This window comes from Elephas maximus, chromosome X, assembly GCF_024166365.1.
Source record: "Elephas maximus indicus isolate mEleMax1 chromosome X, mEleMax1 primary haplotype, whole genome shotgun sequence".
NCBI lineage: Eukaryota > Metazoa > Chordata > Mammalia > Proboscidea > Elephantidae > Elephas > Elephas maximus.
This window is the reverse complement of record NC_064846.1, coordinates 37,558,675-37,579,157: the sequence shown is the minus strand read 5'-3', so window position 1 is coordinate 37,579,157 and position 20,483 is coordinate 37,558,675. Positions and strand designations below refer to the sequence as shown.

Genomic DNA, 20,483 nt, shown 5'->3' with positions numbered 1-20,483 from the left:
TTAAGATAGTCCGAAAGAGCTTCTTGGGGCACTAGGGACTTTCTGGATAGAGAGGGGCTTTTGGAGGTCCATAGCCATTCAGCAATAATGAATTTGTGACAATGAAATATTAGAGTCCGCCGTGAGTCAGAACTGACTCGACGGCAACTAACAGCAACAGTGAAAAAAAAATTTCTTCTACCACCACTCAAAGCAAATCTGCTCTGATAGAGTTTAGTTGGGGAGGATACTGATCTGGAAATGAAGAAACTGAATGCATGTTAGTTCATCTCTTTGTGCAACTTTTTCTTTTCCCTATGTTCAAAGATCATATTAATGCTTCCTTTATGAGATAATGTTTGTGAAAGCCAAGTGTTTTGAGCGTTTCTGAGGCTGACACTAAAGAAATGACCCTGCAGAAAGGTCTGTGTTAGCCCTCACTATGCCCAGGCATTTACGTAACTCCGCATGCCAGCGTGTACAGGAGCCATTCCATAATTGCAAGGAAGGGAGCTATTTTCAAAATATGCACAGACCAGTCAGCAGACCCGTTTGACCAGTCTTTTGGGTTTTTGCCCCTTTTGCAGCACCAGGAACATTTTTAGTACAGCTCACCTCTCCTCAGATACTTCTGACCCCAACTAACCCAGGAAGGCTGCTTTATACTTTGGATCAATTTACCACAAAAAAACCCACTGCCGTCGAGTCGATTCCAACTCCTAGTGACCCTATAGGACAGAGTAGAACTGCCCCATAGAGTTTCCAAGGAGCATCTGGCAGATTCAAACTGCCAACCCTTTGGTTAGCAGCCATAACACTTAACCACTACGCCACCAGGGTTTCCAATTTACCACAAGGCTACTAAATTATACTCACTGCTTCTTCTTCATAATATTAAAAAAAAAAAAACTATCAGGGAGGGATTTAAAGGACTATATGGCTGAGTATCTTTCTTACTTTTGCCTCACTCATTGTATAATCAGAGTATTATTTGTGGGGAATGGATATCACGAAATCACCAGTGTTTTGTTGCTGAGTTTTATCTTCATGATATAAAAATTACGAGCAGAATTCCTGCCCACAAGTCGCCACCTACAGGGGAAAAGCAACCCTCACATGGGGCTGTGCTTTGCAATACTAAACAATTTCTGAGAGTAGCAGCATTCTTTTAAAAACCCCAAGGCAAACTTATTTGAATACATGCTGGCAGAATAGGATATTACCCAATACCTTATGCTGAAACTGAGATCAAGGGAGGCAAGATTAGAGAAACCACAATTTATGTAAACTCTTCATGATGGACCACTGTGGTGTTCCTACCCGGGAACGTTCTGCCAGAGAGAAAGAGGCACAAAATCAGAAGAAGATGTAATGATTAACAAAAAAAATAAAACAACTGTAAATGTAAATTTTTCAGCACGAGCAGCATGTGAACATTATACAGTTGTACTTATATACCATCATGATCTGGTTTTTTACCTGTTTTAATAATATTGGGAGTACCTGGGTGGTGCAAATGATTAACGCACTCAGCTGCTAACCAAAAGGTTGGAGGTTCGAGTCCACCCAGAGGTGTCTCAGAAGAAAGGCCTGGTGATCTACTTCCAAAAAATCAGCCACTGAAAACCCTATAGAGCCCAGTTCTACTCTGATACACGTGGCGTCATCATGAGTCGAAGTCAACTCAACGGCAATTGCTTTTGTTTTCGTCGTAATAATAATTCCAGATATTGATATGGTCAACATAGTTCTCATTTTCCATGGCTATTGCTTATAGAGAATTGCACTGTTACTATACACTTAGTTAGCTATTCCTCCTCTTTGGGCATTTGGGTTTTCCAAGTATTATTGGAAAGAGTACTATTCTTTCCAAAAGAGGAGTACTACTGCTCTATATTACTACTATAAGAAAGAGCGCTGCTGTGAAAATCTTTGTACAGAAATTTTATAATTATTTTCTCAACGTATATCACCAGTATGGTTCATTACATATCATCAAATTGTTCCCCTGAAAGGTTAAGTCAATATATCACGCCATCAGCACTACCAACACGCCTGATCCCCCGGCAGCCCTGCTCACATTGGGTCTTTACCATTTTTATTTAGTTCTGCTACTTTTATTAGTATATAATGGCAACTTAAAGTAGCTTTAATTTGCATTTAATTTTTATGTAGGCTGAAACTTCAGCCAAGCCTTACATTGATATCCAGCTTCTTATTCAACATCTCCAGTTGAATGTTTCATTGGCATCTCAACCTGAGAAGTGTACAAATGCAGCCCCCTAAATTCCTCCACCTCAATCTCGACCCCCAACCCCAGTGTTTCCCATCTCCCTAAGTAGAATCATCCTTCACACGACTGTTCAGGCTCAAAACCTAGGAGTTATTCCTCCCTTGCCCTCAGATTCGATCCTTCAGCCAGCCTTTCTGATTCCACCTCTACAACGCATTCCAAATCCATCCACTTCTCTCCATCTTCACTGCCGTCACCCAAGTCCAAGCCACCATCATCTCTTGCCCCGATTATTGCAACAGTCTCCTAACTAGTTAGTGTCTCTTCTTCCATCCCCGCCTCCATAAAATCTCTTCTACACAGTAGCCAGAGTGATTTTGTTTTTACCTTAAGTCAGGTCATATCACTCCTCTGTTCAAAACCTTCCAGTGGCTTCTATCGTGCTTTGAATAAAAACCTTCCAGTGCTTTCTATCATGCTTTGAATAAAATCCAAACTGCTTACCCTCAAAATATAGCCCGTGCCCACCTCTTTCATCTCACATTGTACTCTTCTGCCTTTGCTCTCACCATCTCCAGTCACACTGGCCTTTCAGCTGTTCCTCAAATATATCAGGTTCACTCCTACCTCAGGGCCTTTGCATTTGTGGTTCCCTCTTGTCTGGAGAGTCCTTCCCTCCCTAATCCCCCCCCCCCGCCCAGATATTCTCATGCGTGGCTCCTTCTCATTTTTCAAATTTAGCTTGAATGTCACCTCCTCAAAGAAGCTTTCTCTGAACACTCTCTGAGTAGCACTGTTCCCACCCGTTACTTTTCGGCATATCACCCTGCTTTACTTTTGCTGTAACACTGAAATTATCGTGCGTATTTCTTAACCTGTTCATTATCTGCCCCCTCCCCTACTAGTCTGTAAATTCCAAGAGGGCAGGGACTGCATCTATCAGGTTCACCGTTTTCTTTTCAGTGCCTAGAACAGTGACTGGTACACAGTAAAACCAAACCAAACCCGTTGCCAACGAGTCGATCTGACACAGTAAGAACTTAATAATGTCAAATCTTACCTAAAACAGGATTTGCTCATTAACTACAGTTAAAAGGTGTTGCTTGCATATTTAAAATACCAATAATAGCTTCTAAAGGCCAATACTGAAGTATTGATGACACAGATTTGCTTGTTCTTTGGACTCCTGGAGCTATTAACATTTATTAACTCAAGCACATCTATCAAGCCCCTACTTCCTTTAAGGCATATTGGGAGTTACAGTGATGAGTTACTCTGAAAGAACTGAGTTGAGAAAGAGAAAGAGCTTAAGACAACTAGCTGAAATCTAAGGAAGAAAATGGTGAATGCCATAAGGGAGGCATAGGATACTTGAGGCCACAAACAATAGTGAAGTTAACATCCTTTCACTTGGAGTGTTCAAATTCCTGGAAATATGTTTCAGTGGCTTTCAAGTGTACCAAGACTACTCCCTTTGGGTATGTTGGGACATGCACAGGGACATTTGTAGTTGTCACAATAACTGGTGTAGGGGAGGGGCACGACAGCCATTTGGTAACCAGAGGGCCAGAGATGCTAAACATCTTGCAATGCCTAGACAGACCTTCCCACCCCAAATGCCAACACAGAAATGGCTTATACCTGCCCTTCTAGAACATATGGAGTGCTCGAAGGGATTTCCAGATTAACATTTTTAAAATGCTACTTTTTAGGTAGCCATTTCTGAGTTGTTTTGTCCATCATTTTGACCTAGATTTTATATCCACCAAGTATTCGGCAGAAAGAAAATCTGAGTCCAAGTGAAAGATGAAGGATGGAGAACAGCAAGGCCCACCAGAACGTCTCTTTTGGGCCCTAGCATAGCGGGCTTCAGAACTCCAGTCTAGAAGGAAGCTGCCACCTATGGATGATGCCCAGTCCCTGGCAATCAGCTCTTCCTTCCACAATGGTGTCCACGGCATCCCTGTGGGGTAAGATCATGTACATTCCCCAGACTTTCTGGGGCCATGAAAGCTGGATGAACCTCTGAAACTACTGCCCTGAGATAATCTTTAAACCTTAAACCTTCAATCCAAAATATCCCCTGAAGTTTTCTTTAAACCAGACAATAGTTTAGCTTAATTAGCAAAGACTATCTGGCTTGAGCTTTGTGCACAAATTGACAACAGCAACTTGAAAAGATTAGATAAGAAACTTAGGGGACAGTGAGTATGTTAATGGCAGAAGAAGAATTCGGAAAAGGAGGGTAAGACTGAATTGTACATGCAGAAATTGTCGAATTGGTGTACGTTCTGCTGTATATATTGTTACTGCAGCGACAAAAAAATAAGATAATTATGTTTTTGAAAAGATTATTTGCATTCCACAGAAATGGTTCTGCTGCATGTCCAACAACCCCCTGGCTACATGGTAAGACCAGTAGCTGATCATGAAGTAGACTCTTCCCAGATGGTGGCTCGTTTCCCTAGAGGAGGGGCCAGGGGCCGATAGCATCAGGTAGGTCACAGGAATGAGGGCTGGAGGCTGGGCAGGACTGCGGGGAAGTGAAGCACGCAGACCCCAGCTAAAGGAGTCTGCGCTGCAAGGCATTGCCTTCCTCAGGTAGAACCCAGACCAGATCTTCTAACATTTCAAAAGAAGCTGGAAATCCTGATTTTTATTGAGATCTTCGTTGGCCCCTAATTCAGTTGCCTTTTCAAATATTGTGCAAGCTGAAATGCACCCACCTAGGGCAGAATTTGACCCAGGGTCCCTAGTTTGCTCCTTCTGCACACTAGACCCAGGAATCTGTTTGGTCACGTGCCTCTAGTGCTCCCTAAGGGTTCAGGCAATTCAAAAACAGAAGTTAAATATGCTGACAACTGGGCAAGGTTATCAAGGAAGAGTGAAACACCCACAGGAATGTCATGGATTGAATTGTGTCCCTCCAAAAATATGCGTCAACTTGGTTAGGCCAAGATTCCCAGTATCGTGTGGTTGTCCTCCATTTTGTGATTGTAATTTTACGTTAAGAGGATTAGGGTGGGGTTGTAACACCACCCTTACTCAGGTCACCTCCCTGACCCAATGTAAAGAGGGTTTCCCTGGGGTGCGGCCTGCACCACCTTTTACCTGAAGAGATAAAAGGAAAGAGTAGCAAGCAGAGAAATGGGGACCCTATACCACCAAGAAAGCAGCACCAGGAGCAGAGCACATCCTTTGGACACAGGGTTCTTGCACCTGAGAAGCTCCTCCACCAGGGGAAGACTGAGGACAAGGAATCTTCCTCCAGAGCAGACAGAGACAGAAAGCCGTCCCCTGGAGCCAACACCCTGAATTCGGACCTCTAGCCTACTAAAAAAAATTTTTTTTTATAATGAGAAAATAAATTTCTCTTTGTTAAAGCCATCCACTTGTGGTATTTCTGTTGTAGCAGCACTAGATGACTAAAGACAGGCTCAGCAATTTGTATTGCTTTTATCATGCTCTTCCTTGCCCCACAATTCTATTTATTGCTGCACCAAGTCACAAGTTCCCTTCAAGGCCCTCTGAACTATGATCCTACCCCACCTCATCATCAGCCTTATTTTTTCATCATGCCCCTGGGTCCTTGCCCTATTCTAGCTGGGTCTTCCTCGAGTTCCTTCAAACATATGACACCCTCAGATAAATGCCCTCTCTCCACATTTAAATTCTACCCATCCTTCAAGGCCTTGCTAACATCCCACCTTTTTTATGAAAATTCTGTGATAGTAAAAACCAAAGTGTTTTTGAGCTCAAGATCTGGTGTCAAGCAGACTTGGGTTCAAATCCCACCTCAGCCATTTACCAACTGGGCTTGTTACCCAACCTCTCTGAGCTTCAGAAGATGATAGTAGTGCCTATCTTAAAGAATTTTTGAGAGATTAAATGAAATGATTATGATAAAGCACTTAACCCCCAGTAAGTGCTCAATTAATGGGAGCTCAAAAAAAATTTTTTTTTTCATATTAGCAGTATGGCTACTCGATTTTCACTAACCTTCCTCTTCTGTAAGTGTTCCAGCCCTGACACTGTCTCTTCCGAGCAAAGCCCTACTGGATTCCACAGTGTGCACGGTGTGTTAGTCTGCCCCACCCCCCACTTGGCTTTAAAGCTTCTTAAAGTGCCAGGAGCATACTGGATACAACATAGAACCCACAGACCCAAGTGGACACTGTAGCAGAGAGTATGACAATTAACAGCACCTTGGCTCTGAAACAACACAGCAAAAGTCCCTCTCTCCACAAAGGTAGGAATGCAGACTGGAAGATAAAATGTATCCGCTCCGAGTGGCAGAGAGATGCCTCCAAGTGTGGAACAAGTCTTTCTCTGTCTCTGTCTCTCTCTCACTCACACATGCACACACACCACCTCCACTTTCCCTAACTTCTGTACCTCACCTTGCCTTCTGATGCTGAAGATGACACATGAAGCCACTCAAAGGCCACTGTTTTGCATGAGTATATGATGGGGAACCTGAAGAAATGGGCTACACTGCAGGTAGGATTGTTGGCTGGGATTAAATGGCAAGCCTGTGACTCATCACAGGAGCCTAGATGGTGTCTGCAAGCCCTGTCTCTCTCAGTGTTACTCTGCCTCAAGTCAGCCCTACCCATCTTCTGATGTGCTTGATTTCTGGATCCCCTAAGCCCCAGAGCCAGCAGGGCTTTTCCATTTGTCATTTAACAAGTGCCAAACATGAGCCTTAGGTAAAAAAAAAAAAAAAAAACCTTTGTGGAGGTTACTCCATGTGCGAGGGCTCCTCCCCCCCCCCACACACAAAAAATTAGGGCATACAAAAATGACTACTGGAATGCCACATTCCTTAAAAACCAAACGAACAAACAAACGAAAAACCAGAACTTGAGATGTCCCAACTATAACATCCCAAAGAGTGGTTTTCTCAGCATGAAGACCGAGTCCTACCAGCTGTGCTGTACAAGTGCACACTCTAAGTATAAGGTTTCAAGTTTGATCAGAGGCAGGCTGGAAAACAGGGCAAAATGAGCATGATCTTTGAGACCTTGTTCTCAATGTAGAAAAGACACAGAAAATGACAGGCCCAAGAGTTAATCAATCCTCCCATGCTGTGACCCAACCTTCCAATACAAGTCACCCCTCAGAGTTAGCATTCAAAAGTTCACCGGAAGAGGTGGGCGCAGGTGATGAGCTTTTAAGAAAATCTCAGAAAGCAGACCAAAAGTCAAGAAGGAGCGGGTTCCCAGAACCAAGTCTAAGCGATTACCCCGTGGGGACTGCAGATTCACTTACAGCACGAGACTCTCCAACTTGCTTCTTCCCCTCGCTCCGCTGCCCAACAACCCCAGCTCAGGACCCCGCGCCCCTCAAGAATTCTGGGTAAGCCCTGCTCTCCTAGTTAAACTGGAAATGGTCTTATTCAGCCGCGCTGAAAAACAGACCAGATTTACCTCAAGTAGAGACTACAGTCTCCTGACAAGTCCCCTAAGCCAAGGACAGGGTCACCGGGAGGCCAGGGCGGGGGGAACCGTGCTAATGATTAATTGGACGCGCAGCAGCCACAGCAGTGAGGAAGTCAACCGCCCGGGGCCCTTGGCGTGAGGATCAAGCACGAAAGGGCACCTCCAGTTCCCATTAGTAAGATGTCACCGCCAGCATACCCCAGGGGAATGCTTCGAGTGACCTCCGCCTGGAGCAGCTTCCAGTGAGTCCTCGAGCGGGTGACAGAGCGCCCCCTAGTGTGGCGTCAGGCCCGAAGGAGGCGTGTGGGGTCCAGGGTGAAAGGAGAGGACCTGGGAAGAGTCGAGGCGCATCTCTGGAAAACCTGATTCTGCTGGGGCTGACGGGGCGACCCGGGTCTACAGCGCATCCGCTCCCCAATGCCACCGAGGGAGCCGCGTGCCCCTCTGCGAGGCACCCACAGCTTCCGTAGGCCGGGGCGGGCAGCCCGCCGGTCGAGACGCAGCGGGACGTGGCTGCCTTCTCTGAGGGCAGAACGGAGGGCATTTACCGGGAGCCGAAGGCACCGTGGCGTCCCCACTCCAGGCTCCCCCCGCTGAGGTAGCGGAGATGCTGCCGCTGCCGCCGCCGCCGCCGCCGCCGCCGCCTCCTCCTCCTCCTCCGCCGCCGCCGCCGCCTCCCTACAGCAGCCGCAGTCCTAACCCTCAGAGCTCCCTGTCGCTCCCTGCGACTGCTGCCCGTGAGGCGAGCTGTTGAACTGCTCGCGTTGAGCACACGGGGCGCAGAAGCGTCCCCACAGCATCCAAATCGCCGACGCAGGCGCGCACCCGGGCGCCCACGCCCGGTGCACCCCTGGCCTGCTGCGGCCCTGGCGAGCTCGCCGCGGCGGCCTTCGGGATCCTGGCTCGGGCTCCTGCTCACCCGCCCGCTCCCCGCGGTGGGCTCACGCCCGCCAATACCTCCCCCGTGGCTCCGCCCCCCTCGCTGCCATCCTTCAACTCGCCCGCAGGACCAATGGCAACAATGGGTTAGTCCCGCCCCCTGAATTTCCCCAGGGCCAATCGTCTTCTCCCGAGGAACCATTCAAATAACCCCGCCCCTCGCGTGCGCCAGAGCCCCGCCAAAGTTTTTCTGGCTGTTGTGGTCGTTCTTGACGATTCCAAGGCTCTGCCCCCTGACGAAGTTATAATGATTTAAAGGCTGCAACTTACCTGATCTACCGACCTTCGTAGTACCTACTTCCGTTGGATGTTGTTGTTTTGTGCCATCGAGTATATTCTAGTGACCTCAGGGGAGAGAGTAGAACTGCCCCATAGGGTTTCCTAGGCTGAATAATGAAGACTGAAGAATTGACGCCTTTGAATTATGGTGTTGGCGAAGAATATTGAATATACAATGGACTGCCAGAAGAACGAATAAATCTGTCTTGGGAGAAGTACAGCCACAATGCTCCTTAGAAGCAAGGATGGCGAGACTAAGTGTCGCATACTTTGGACATGTTATCAGGAGGGACCAGTCCCTGGAGAAGGACATCATTCTTGGTAAAGTAAAGGGTCAGCGAAGAAGAGGAAGACCCTCAGTGAGATGGATTGACAGTGGCTGCAACAATGGGCTCAAACATAGCAACGATTGTGAGGTTGGCGCAGGACAGGACAGTGTTTCGTTGTTGTACTTGGGGTCCCTATGAGGCAGAATCTAACATGAACAACAATCTTTACAGGAGCAGATTGCCAGGTCTTTCTCCTGAGGAGCTCCTGGGTGGGTTTGAACTGCCGACTTTTCTGTTAGCAACCAAGCACTTAACCTTTGCACACCAGGGCTCTTTTACTTTGCATAAATAGGTATTAAAAGGCCAAGGAGAGAGGTACAGTTGTCCCTCTCATCCCTGAGGCCAGACTGCTAAGAAATGCTCTCCCCCCCACCTCCAGCCAGAACATAGACATCACAGGGTCAGCAAGAACTTCCGAGGTCATCAACTGACTCTATCCCTGCACTGGTTATTCGAGTCCCCTGTATAGGGTCCCTAAATAGGCTGAGTAGGCTAAGGCAATTTCCAGCAACAGGGACTCACTGACTCCTCTAAACGACCCTTAGGTCTCTACCTCTTGGCTTGAGGTTGAATGAAATCTGCCCCCTGGTAACTTCTGCCCCCTCGAGATCACACAAAGTCAGCTTTGTCCATCGTCCCCATGGTGGTCCAATGATTTGAAGACAACTCTTCTGGCCCCGCTGTTCACCCAAGCTCTGTTCTTCCAAAGACCTGGGTTCAAGGCTCTCCTCTGAGTTTACACCATTTCTTTTATATCCTTTGAAAGTAGAAGTCAGGATCTGAGTCTATCTCTTCTCCCCACTGGGGCTCAGACCATTCTGCACAGAGCAGACCAGGGCTGTTGTGTCCCTTGTCTAGATGCTAGGCTTTTCTATTCAAGCTCCCTAAGGTGCCATTTGCTTTCTTGACTGCCATATCACAGGCTGACTCATATTGGATTTACTGTCAACTCACCCCTGGGGTTATTTCTCACTGCTGCTGCTATCACAGACCCTGTTTTCTGTTTGGAGTCCCTGGGTAGCACAAACAGTTAAGAGCTGGGCTACTAACCAAAAGGTTGGCAGTTTGAATCCACTCAGAGGCACCTCAGAAGAAAGGCCTGGCAATCTGCTTTCAAAAGGTCACAGCCTTGAAAACCCTACAGAGCATCAATGGGGTCATCACGACTTGGAATCAACTCTGCGGCAACTGATTCATTGTTTTTTGTTTTGTTTTTACTTTCTATTTGTTTAGCTGGTAAGTTTCTTGTGTGTGTGTGTGAGTGTCCACACATACACCAGGTCACCTGGCCTACCTACACCCCCTCCTCATCCATTTTACACCAGAATCCAGAATTATCTTTAAAACACAAATATAATCATGTCACCACACCCCAGCAGCAAAGCCCACTCCAGCTGCAAATCCTTCTCTAACCTCCCCCACCCCCATTGCTTTCATGATAAGATCCAAAACTCATGACAGTGCATAGGAAGCCCTTGGTGATCTGGCCTCACCTGTCCAACCTCATTTCTGGCTGTTCCACCTCTATTACAGAACACACTACACTTCGTAAACTGACCTTCCTGTTTTTTCTCAAATGAGCATGGTCTCAGACACTTCCATGCCTCTTAGACAAAGTCTGAAATAACCTTCTTCTTAAACCCTCCTGGCCTAACTTACAAAGCACTAATATATTCATTTATTGAACAAGTATGTCATGAAAACTACTATGTGTCGAGTACTGGGGGTAAAAAAAATGTGTAAGATTTGACCCCTCCATCGAGGTGCTTCAGAGTGGGGATGTAATGATCCTGTTTCCATGCATATTGCCACACAGACATCAAGGCAGCTCATTGGAATCATTGGTTTGGATTTCAGATTCCTCCAAATAACTGATGGGAGAGGAGAAACTGAGACAGGGATTTTCTCCCTTGCTGAGTATCATTAAATAATATTCAAACCCATTCCATTAAGGTTGGCAGTTTGAAGGCCAGAGGTCATGACCGTTTTCCTTCATGTTTTGTTGTTGTTGTTGGGTGTCACCAAGTCCATTCCAACTCATAGCGACCCCATGCGACAGAATAGAACTGCCCCATAGGGTTTCCTAGGTTGTAATCTGGACAGAAGCAGGTTGCCAGGTTTTTCTTCCGCAGAGCTGCTAAGTGGGTTTGAAACGCCAACCTTTCAGTTAACCAACTGAGCAACTCACCATCCTTCATGTTGACTTTAAAAAAGAGAAAACCAACTTTTTAAAGTGTACCATGTATGCGGGAGTATGTGCTTATTAGTGAGTGTGTTGGATTCTTTTTCCCTTTTAGTTTTCTTTTTTTAACGTCAGGATAGCAATCTGTAACATACTACAGGTAGTCCCTAACTTAGGAAGTCTTCAAGTTACAACAAACCACACTTACTATTATTTCTTTTACATCTTATCATTAGTAATACATACTATGTACAATGTTAAAATATATCTGTAAGTTTACATGTAATATTTCCAACCCCAAAAGACAAACACCAGATTTATAAAGGTACAGAAAATAAAAGGCAATAATAATGAAAAGTAAAAAAAAAAAAATGAGGTCTTCAATTTCCATCAGAAGCATATCATGACAGAGTCTTCGGAACGGAACCGTCATAATTTGGGGGCTACCTGTATATGTGTTGTTTCTGAGACTGAAGAGGATGCACATGGACAGGTCTGTATGTTGTAAAAATGAAGCAACTGGAATCACAATCACGGAATTTCAGTGTTAAAGGGGTCTTTTAAGTTAATTTAGTCAAACCCCACCCTAGATGCTTGAACTACTGTTTGGGCAGTTTTTCAGATTCTTTACAACGTTCTCAGCTCCCTGGCTCTACAAGGCTAAGTTCACTCCCTCCGGAGTGATTTGAGGGATGATCAGAATGCTTTCCTCCCCATTTTTTTTCTCTAGAGTTAGATCCTATCTCTTCAGGACCTCCTCTTTCAAAATGCAAATCCCACTTGGAAGAGCCTCATGTTAACATTTATTAGTTATTAACACCTAGCATAAGGAAAGCAGCATGAGTTAATGGGAACGTCTTTAAATCCCACTTGGAAGAGCCACATGTTAACATTTATTAGTTATTAACACCCAGCATAAGGAAAGCAGCATGAGTTAATGGGAACGTTTTTTAAGGTACCTGTGCCAAATTGCAGTTTTCAATGTGTTTTCACTAATTTTGTCATATTTAATCCTCACAGTAACCTGAGTTGTTGTTGTTAGATGCTGTCAAGTCCCGACTCTTGCAGACCCATTCACAACAGAACTAAACATTGCCCAGTCCTGCATCATTCCGATGATTGGTTGTGTTTTTCAATGCCTGATTTTTAGCAGTAGATTGCCAGGCCTTTCTTCCTGGTCTGTCATAGTCTGGAAGCTCTGCTGAAAGCTGTTCAGCATCATAGCAACACACAAGCCTCCACTGACAGACGGCTGGTAGCTGTACTTGAGGTGCATTGGCTGGAAATTGAACCCCGGTCTCCCGCACGGAAGGGCGAGAAGTCTACCACTGAACCACCACTGCCTCATGGTAACCTGAATAAATATCCTGATTTCCATTTTACAGGAGAGGAAGCTAAGACTCATCTAGGTGAAATCATTCCTTAGAATATTTGAATTCCAACCCTGCCATGAACCTTGGACAACTGACCATGCCACTCTAGGTCTCGGTTTCCCCATCAATAAAATCAGATGAGATGTTCTTCAAGGTTCCTTTCAACCCTGTCCATAACCCCTCCGCTCCTACTGGCTGATATCACGGCACCGGGGGGCTGGGCCTTCTAATGATGTCAGGAAACCACTCCGGCACTAGAGGTACTTTTTGGAAAAGACAAACTGATAGAATGCCAAAGCAGACAGCATGAAAACAGTGAATAGTAGAAGGAGGAAAATACGAGAAAGGAAAGACAAGAAGTCCTGAACCCCAAGCTCATCTACTCCCTAGGTCTATACTACAACCACTTTAATTCAAAATTTGAACTAAGAATTCCAACTTGTTTGCTTTAATGATTAGAGTCTTCTATGCAAATCTTAATTAAGGTCTGCTTTGGCAAAGTATTCGATCATAGTCAGACAATGATTATTGCAATAAATTCCATAAAGAAACTATTGTGTGTTTCCTGCCTGCTCCATATAGCAAAGTAGGCAGATAAGAAATTGCAGCCTAAGGAAGTCATTAGGAAGGAACGCCAACAGGGGAATGGATGCACTCTGATCATTTATGCCAGTCCAGAAGTGATATGCTCCCTCTCTGCCATTCAGTGATTGGAGGAGCACTGAGATACAGCTAATCTAATAACTATGCATTTGCTTAATCTTACTAAGAAAATACAGGATTTATGCCTAATATAAAAGGAATTTAAGATGCCAGGTGAAAAGTGGTGATCTTCAAACTGGTACACAAGAAACTGAAAGCTAATTCCTCAGATGATAAGCCTACTTAATAGTCTGTTCTTTTTGGAGTGATTAAAAGCATGTTTAATTACAGTCGGATCCGTTTTGGCTTACAGACATCTAATCAGTTTTTCAGTAAATGGCTGTAAAGTCTGAATAAATAACACTAACCTACTTCACCAAGTTCTTACAGGGATTAACTAATTGATTATAAAGGGCTTCAGGAAGTTTCTAAAACATTGGCCTAGGAATCTGGAGACCTAGATTTTAGTCCAGATTCTGCCTTCCATAGCTGTGTGGCCTTGAGTGATTCATCTAACTTCTCTGGGGCTCAGTTTCTCCATCTTTAAAATGAGGAGAAAATTAGCTAGATAATCTTTTTAAATAATATTTTATTGTGTTTTCGGTGAAGGTTTACACAGCAGCTTAAGTTCTCATTCAGTAATTTCTATACAAGTTGTTCAGTGACATTGGTTACAGTCTTCACAATGCGTGAACATTCTCATTATTTCCCTTCTGGTTATTTCATTTCCATTAATCTAGTTTCCCTGCCCCCTTACAGTCTCATCTTTGTTTTAAAATAATTGTTGATCATTTGGTCTCATAAAGGTAATTTTTCAAGGAAGCACAGTACTTACGGGTGATATTCATTATTTTTTTGAGCCAATGTGTTATTTAGCTACAAGGTGCCTGACCTCAGGTGTTTGTTTCAGTTCAAGGTTTGAAGAGTATCTCAGGGCAATAGTCTCTGGGAGTCCTCCAGTATCAATCAGTCCAGTAGATCTATTTTTCTGTTTTGTTTTGTTTTGGGAATTTGAGGTTCTGTTCCACATTTTTGTCTCATTCTACCAGGGTCCATCTATTGTGACCCTGATTAGAACAGTCGGCAGTGGTAGCTGGGCACCATCTAGTTCTTCTGGCATTGGGCTGCAGTTCACATAGACTATCTGTCCTGTAGACCATTTTCTTCTTTGAGTCTTTGATTTCCTTCTTTCTCTTTTGCTCCAGTGGGCTAGATAATCTTTAAATTAAAGGAGCCCTGGTGGCACAATGATTAAGTACTCAGCTGCTAACTGAAAGGTCAGCGGTTCGAACCCACCAGCCACTCTTTGGGGAAAATACCTGATGGTCTGCTCCTGCAAAGATTACAGCCTAGAAAACCCTATGCGGCAGTTCTACTTTGTCACATGGGGTCATTATGAGTCAGAGTGGACTCAATTGCACCTAACAACAACAATCTTTAAATTATAATTTGGGTCTAACACTCTAATACTCTAGGACTCACTGTCATCTTATTCCTTTTTGTAGTAGCTTAAAAGAGTAATAATCTACTTTTGGTTTTCCTAAATTTATATTCCTGGAGAAGTTTCCAGAATGTTCTGCTGTTCCCCAGACTTGGCCATCCATTTAAGCATACCAACCCCAACAAAACTGTCCAAATATGAATAGAGCAAAATGTAATAAAGATACAAAAAGATAGAAAGAAAGTGGAATCTAGACTTTCATATTCGTGAACAAGTAAATGGAAGCCATTTCTTAGTAATTGCAGGCCTCTACTTTCTTTTTCCCATCTTTTCTCCATGTTTTTCTTTTCTAAGGATTTCATTACTCTGCCTCTTCTCTAAAATGAATATGGGACCCTCATCACCAGCTCTAAAACACTATGACTATTTATAAGAGGACTTGAAAGAGACATTTTAAAAGGAAAAATGGTATTATATGAAAAGAAAAAAAAAAAAAAAGGATACAAAATTGTATATACAATACAATCTCAACTAGGTTAAGAATACTAAAGACTGGATGGACATCTACCAAAAGGTTAAAAGTGCTGATCTCTGACTGGTAGGCTTAAGGGTGAGGTTTCCCCCTTCACTTTAGCTTTTTTTTGTGTGTGTGTATGGTAAGATATATATAACATAACATTTGCCATTTCAACTACTTTTACCTATACAGTTCAGTGACATTAATTATATTCATCATGTTGTTCAACCATCTCCATTATGTTTCAGAATTTTTCCATTACCCTTAACAGAAGCTCAGTGTCTCCTAAGCAATGAGTCCCCGTTTCACCCTCCCTCTAGCCCATTCCTGGTAACCATTAATAAACTTTGGTCTCTATGCATTTGCCTGCTCTAGATATTTCATACAAGTGGGATCATATAATATTTGTCCTTTTGTGTCTGACTTCTTTCACTCAGCGTGCTTTCAAGTTTCATTCATGTTGTAGCATCTATCAGGATTTCATTTCCCTTTGTGGCTAAAGAACACTCCATTGTATGCATGTACCACATGTTCTGTTTATCCATTCATCTGTTGATGGACATGCTGTTTCCATCTTTTGGCTATTGTGAATAGTGCTGTAATGACATTGGTGTACAAGTATCTGTTTGTGTTCCTGCTTTCAGGTCTTTTGGGTATATACCTAGGTAGGAAATTGCTGAGTCATATGGAAATTTTGTTTGTTTGCTTGTTTAGCTTTTCTGAGGAACCTCCAAACTGTCTTCCGCAGTGGCTGCACCAATTTACAATCTCACCAACAATGGATGAGAGTTCCAATTTCTCTACATCCTCTCCAATACTCGTTGTTTTCGATTTTTCTGATAATGTTGTTGTTGGGTACCATCGAGTCAATTCCAACTCATAGCAAACCCCTGTGACAGAGTAGAACTGCTCCATAGGGTTTTCTTGGCTGTAATCTTTATGGGAGCAGATCTCCAGGTCTTCCTTCCTAGGAGCCACTGGGTGGGTTCGAACTGCAAACCTTTTGGTTAGCAGTCGAGTGCTTAACCATTCGATGCGAGTCCCTCACATGAGGCTGCCCTCCACAGGGACACCCTCTCCCCCTACTGGACCTCAGACACTCTAGTCTGGGCCCCCACACCCTCCACCCTGCGTGCCTACCTTACTCTGCCTCTCCCAATGGCTTTAGGACTGGATTGTTGAGGAAGGGGAGGGGGAAAGGTAGGGTATGTGCATTTTTAATTTTGACATATATATTGCCAAATTGCCCTGCATAAAGCCTGTATCAATTTGTACTCTAGTAGTGATCTCTCTCTCTCACAAAGTGCTGGTTGGTTTTTCCTAGTACTCTTTCTAGGTCTCCTCCTGATAAAATGTCAAATGGTCCAATTCTTTTGAAAAACATCTGCTCGGTTTCTCTGTATTGAGATATCTAAATAGAGAGCATTTTCCCCTTGAAATGCAAATCCTCTCTTGCATGCTCACTGACAGTTAGGAGCGCACATTGTTGGTCAGTGAGTTGTAATGGAGAGAGCTGTAAAGAAGGGAAAAGGAGGTATTCATTTATAAAAAAGAGCAGTATGGTTTCCAACAGTTTGTGACAAGGATGGACATTTAAATTGTAGACCTGCGGCAACTTTTTCAAAAAGGGCTACCTTGCTCATTGCTAAGTTCTGGAATAATAAATATCAAGCTAAAAGGGGGCCATTCCTTTCTCAGCCCACCTTTTAGCTCTAGGGTTACAATTTGTACAAATATGGGTGTTTACCTGGAGCTCTAGTTATTCTGGTATTTTTTTTTTGTCTCTCTTCTTTCAGGTAATACTTACAATTAACATTTATAAAGCACTTCATGAAACTCTGTTAACTCATTTAATCTTTACAACAGCATTATGAGTTCAGTATTTCTGCCCCTATCTCACACATGGAAACCCTGGTGGTGTAGTGGTTAAATGCTATGGCTGCTAACCCAAGGGTCGGCAGTTCAAATCCACCAGGTGCTCCTTGGAAACTCTATGGGGCAGTTCTACTCTGTCCTATAGGGTCGCTATGAGTCCGAATCGACTCGACGGCACTGGGTTTGGTTTTGGTTTGGTTATTTCACACATGAGAAAAAGTTGAACCCTCAGCTAGTCAATGACCAAGCTGGGGCTGCCAATCAAATCTTCCGACTCCAAACCCTGAAATCTTTCACTCCATTCTACTAGCTCTTTGCCACCTGAGCCTGAAGATGTAAAAACCCCTGCTCAGCCTGGAAGACTGTATGCACCAGGACAAATCAGCACTTCAGAAGGGATTTGTACTCGTTTCCCTGCTGCTGTTTATTACGTCATTAAAATACAATTTAAAAAATGTGCCGGGGACATTGAAATTATTCTCTTGATAAAAAATAAATAAATTGATATATTAAGCAAGATATATATATATTTTTAAATCTCTACCACTAACACTATATTGGGAACTGGTTTTGTTGTTCGGTGGTAAACTTTATCTAAGAAGATAACCAGATGGCACTGAAACAAAGGAAATGTCCTTCAAAGGGAAGCTGGTGAAGTAAATTGCAGTATAAGGAAATACACATATGTTGTTGGGGGGTGTCACATCAATTCCAGCTCATAGGAACCCTATGTGACAGAACAGAACTGCCCTATAGGGTTTTCTTGACTGTAATCTTTACGGAAGTAGATCGCCAGGTTTCCTGTGGAGCTGCTGGGTGGGTTCAAACTGACAACCCTTTGGTTAGCAGCCCAGTGCTTACAATTGCATCACCAAAAACCAAACCCATTGCCATCCAGTCAATTCCATCTCATAACTACCCTATAAGAGAGAGAACGGCCCCATAGGTTTTCCAAGAAGCAGCCGGTAGATTCAAACTACCTACCTTTTGGTTAGCTGCCAAGCTCTTAACCACTGTGCCAAAAAAAAGGGCTCCATATATATGAGTGTGTGTGTGTATGTGTGTGTGTACATACACAGGAGCCTTGGTGGCACAGTGGCTAAGTGCTCAACTGCTAACCAAAAGGTTGGTGGTTCGAACCCATTCTGTGGGAGAAAGATGTGGCATTTTTTTTCATCTTTTTTTTTTGTGGTAAAAATGTAAATAAAAAAACATTTACCAATTCAACAATCTGTACATGGACAACTCGGTAACGTTGATTACAATTTTCATGTTGTGCAACAATTGCCACTATTTTTTTCCGATGATTCATTCCACCACCATTAACATAATCTCAGTGCCCCCAAAACAATACCTCCCCTTCCCCCTTCTTCCCACCCCTGGTAACCACCGACAAGCTTTGGTTTCTATATATTTGCCTATTGCACACAAGCGAGATCAGACAATATCTGTCCTTTTGCAACTGACTTATTTCACTCAGCCTAAGGTTTTTAAGGTTCATCCATGTTGTGGCATGCATCAGGAATTCATTTCTCTTTATGGCAATAATTTAATCTTTGAATGTTGATTTCTCCCTGGGAACTTGATAACGGGAAAGATTTTAAATTCCAGTTTGGTCCACAGAATATTATTATGTATCGTTTTGGGTATTCCAAGGCTGCCAATACAAGGCCGCATTTGTGTGCAGCAGGAATCCTTTTCTGCTGATGTTTGTGCCTGCAAGGCTTTGTTGCAGCTGCTTTCCTGTGCTGAGGATGGAGATTTGGTATTCTCCTTGTAAAAATAAAATAAAATGGATATATACTAATTTTGTTAGCTTTTTATTTTTGGCCATTTAGTTTACTCGCAGAACTTCTGGTGCTTTACAGCAGACAAGAGAGATGGACATAATTTGGGTCACAGAATAGGGTGGATTTTCAGCCTTGGGTAGAGCTTTGTTTAGGAGCTAATTTAATTCACATACTGTCCTTATCCATTTCGGGGCCTTCCGGGGCTAGTTCTCCACTGCCCATCAGTAGGCTCTGACAATACAGGAACATGTCCCTGCACTTAGGAGGGATCAGAAAGATGTGGCAATTTTTAAAGCATTTTCACATATATGATTTTATTTAGGATACATACACGCAACCCAAGGTAGTAAATATTATGCCTTTCTCATAGAGACCTTCAAACTGGGTTCCAACCTTCAAGTTACTTTTCAGCTTGCCCACCCTCCACACCTCACGCACCACAGCCACACCTTGAAGAAGAATGATCTCCACTCTCTCTCCCTTCCTGCCAGCAGGGCCTCCAGCTCCACTCTCTCACTCCCTTCTAATTAATGTACCGGTAACTAGGCATTGTGTTCTATAATCACAGGGTTTGTCAGTGAAATCAATAGTTGCCTCCCTTGTGTCGATGACATTTTAGCTCCATCAATCTCCCCGGAGCCCGGCAGCTTCTCTGAGCCAACAAAACTCCCAAGGTTATTAACATGTCCCTTTGCTCTCACTCATTTCCATGCATGCAAGTAAATGCGCAGATCCTCGATTCACATGATTACGTACACCCTGTCTGTGATTGGGTTGGGAAAATAGAGAGAAAATGACAATCAAATGCATATTTTTAATGGCTTTATCCAGGTATAATTTGCATGCCACAAAATTCACCGTTCTAAGTGTAGAGTTCTATGATTTTTGGTAAGTGTATAGAGTTGTGCAACCTCAAATGTATATTTTTGCAGGAGGATCTTAAAACTCTAACTGAAAATATCCTAGATCATAACAGGTTTCTGATATGACTCAGTGTTTCTATTCTGACCTCAACTCCCCAGTCTAGTTCCTCCCCCACTCCTTCATGGAAGATTTCTAATTCTATTATTTCCTTAGAATCATAGCATGCCAGAGTTGGAAGGTCCCTTAGAAATTAACTAGAAATGAGGAAACTGAGATCCAGAAACGGCTCATGATTTGCCCAAAGTCATAGAACAGGTTAAAGGCAGAATCAGGACTCTTGTTTTAAGCCCAATACACCTCCCATTATAATACGTAGCCTCTTTCCTCCAGCACTGCTAAAATATCCTCGAGATCAATAAATCAACCACTATCAATCAATTTCCCAGGTAAACCTGAAGACTTGATGAGGAAGCAAGGGCTTGGGTTGAGGGTGGGTCTAGAAAACAGGTAGGAAATACAAGCTCTTTTCCTTCATGTTCCTTCTGGGTAGGGGCGGATTAAGCAGTAAGCAAGGTATGCACAGGCTTACTTGTGTTTAT

General features: G+C 43.6%; 1 protein-coding gene across 6 annotated transcripts in view; it reads right to left on the bottom strand.

Moving 5' to 3' along the window:
* LOC126068936 (A-kinase anchor protein 17B-like) overlaps nt 1-20,483 on the bottom strand; it is a 119,223-nt gene that overhangs the window by 23,954 nt on the left and 74,786 nt on the right. The window contains exon 4 of one of the 6 annotated variants that reach the window (XM_049871711.1): nt 1,210-1,310. The exons of 4 other annotated variants lie outside the window; for them this stretch is intronic. The gene's annotated coding sequence lies outside the window, so the exon portion shown is untranslated. Of the gene's footprint in view, nt 1-1,209; nt 1,311-8,201; nt 8,266-20,483 lie in introns of those variants that run through there. One more of the 6 variants, XM_049871714.1, reaches the window with a different exon arrangement.